At 39.3% G+C, this 2,096-nt stretch overlaps 1 non-coding gene across 1 annotated transcript; it reads right to left on the bottom strand.

Annotated features, from left to right (window-relative positions):
- Positions 1-472: 472 nt before the first annotated feature.
- Positions 473-544, bottom strand: trnad-guc (transfer RNA aspartic acid (anticodon GUC)). Its single transcript has one exon. It is a non-coding gene; the product is annotated as a tRNA-Asp (tRNA).
- Between the last annotated feature and the right edge of the window lie 1,552 nt (positions 545-2,096).

Raw genomic sequence — 2,096 nt, 5'->3', positions numbered from 1 at the left:
GCTGCTTTTTCTTCCGAGTCGCCTGCCCCTCCTCCCCCGAAGTCATCGGCTCTTCCTCGGTTGTATCACACACAGGTTCGGAAACATTCGATGCGCATTACCGTCCCCTCCTGCACTGGAGGGTTAAGGACAACGTGATTATATCGAACCAAAATTGAAATGTGCAAGTTGACTTTCCTAGTTATACGTCTTCATTTTTATTCTGGGTTTAACAACCATGAGTTTATGACGTATTTTACATGATTAGTTGGCGACTGGACCTTATTGTTTATATCTCTTATTAAGGATCCATCCATCCATACATCAATTATCAAAACCACACACTTACAATCCGAGTCTAGTTTCATATGCTGCGCTGCTGAGCGACCCGCAGAATATTATGCATGAGTACAAGTCACAAGCCCCGTTTCCACTAACACGGGGCCGGTTCTAGCTTGGTGCCTTTTGAGACCGAGGCAAAAAGATGCAGACTCTCCCCGTCGGGGAATCGAACCCCGGTCTCCCGCGTGACAGGCGGGGATACTCACCACTATACTAACGAGGAGATGTACGCGCACTACTTTTACATCTTCAAGATAAACAGCGGATGACTACTAACATTTGCGAGTAATCAATGACTGAGCTTCATGTCATGACCATGGTGCTCAAGAGAAGAAAAAATACATAATGTACGTCCACTGATACCAGAACAACCATATAGCTTTATACTAAGACGATGATTAAACGGAAAATTCCTTTACAAAACACTGCCACAAAATCATAGTTTCGCAATATTACATCGTGCAACGGGACACAGTGTAAGTACGTGAAGTCGGTAATTAAATCAAGAAAAAAAAGTGAGAGGAAAAGAATACTTTTCTATTATCATATTTTTCTAACTGGCCAAACTGAGTCATATTTTGATTATACACACTAACAGAAAAACAGTGCAAATCTCCGGTAGTCCGTTTCACTTGCGCTCCGCTATGGGGCAGTAACAAGCAGAGCTTAAGTGTGGAAGGAAAAAAAAAACACAGGACAGCATCAATCCCAACTTCACAAACGCCGGAGATCGAGATGCTGTAAGCATGACAATTAACATCTTTATCCAAGGGAACAGCTGCAAGACACAGATGCCGCGCCTAACAAAGGTAGGATCGATTCCGAAGTTCAGGCATTTACAGACGCGGACTCTTCTGGAGTTGATTTTTTTCGGGAGATACGCATCAACTTCAAAAGTATGAACCGCATTATATCTATATCTGTTATGACGTTGTAGCTATTGATACTGATGCATCACAAAAATAATATAAATGTTTTTTCATTCTGACATATGTTCGTTCGGACGAGGATTTTATTATATGAGATAAGTTTTAAATGAAAACTTTTTTTAATCTATATGATTAATTCTCGAATCTAAGCCAGACTTCACATAAATCATTCATTCATAAATATAATGGAACATACAACATCCAGGTATCCATGAAATTTATGATCAGGCTATACGTTTGTGATAACAACAAAACAACACAACATGTATATTTACAATATATGGGCCTATTGTTTAATATTGCCTCCAAATTATAGCCAGACAATAACGCAATAGGCCGACATCAAACTATTTTCATGTAAAACAAAAGTGCTGGCAGTTTGCTTGTGCTTACAGACCCCGCCTTGAGCCCATCCAGAAAGATCCCAAAAATAACCGACAAGCAAAGGTTGTAACAATCTGAGCATGTTTAGTTTAATGTAATCAGGAGCCGAATTAATAACGCGAATAAATGATCAAACCGAAAGTCTGTAGTCGGGAATATCCGATAACGTCTTTGACGTGCAGTTAAGATAGTCAGAGGAAAAACCTTGTAGTTTACTTATATATATGCCTAAATATATGAGTGTGTCTCTCCGGTGATTTAATGATGAATATAACGATTACATATCAAATCACACATTAAGCAATTATTATATTACTAGGTTGAACGTTTTCACTATGTCTGTCGTCACCTTGATTTCACGATTTTGACTATTCTTCTTATCCCAGATTGAACAAGTCATTGTGGCGATGCAAGATCCCGACATGGGGATAAAGATGAAGAATCAAAGACTGTTAATCACAG

The sequence above is a fragment of the Brienomyrus brachyistius genome, unplaced genomic scaffold (assembly GCF_023856365.1).
Source record: "Brienomyrus brachyistius isolate T26 unplaced genomic scaffold, BBRACH_0.4 scaffold219, whole genome shotgun sequence".
Lineage (NCBI taxonomy): Eukaryota > Metazoa > Chordata > Actinopteri > Osteoglossiformes > Mormyridae > Brienomyrus > Brienomyrus brachyistius.
The sequence above is the reverse complement of the archived record's forward strand: the minus strand, read 5'-3'. Positions and strand labels throughout refer to the sequence as shown.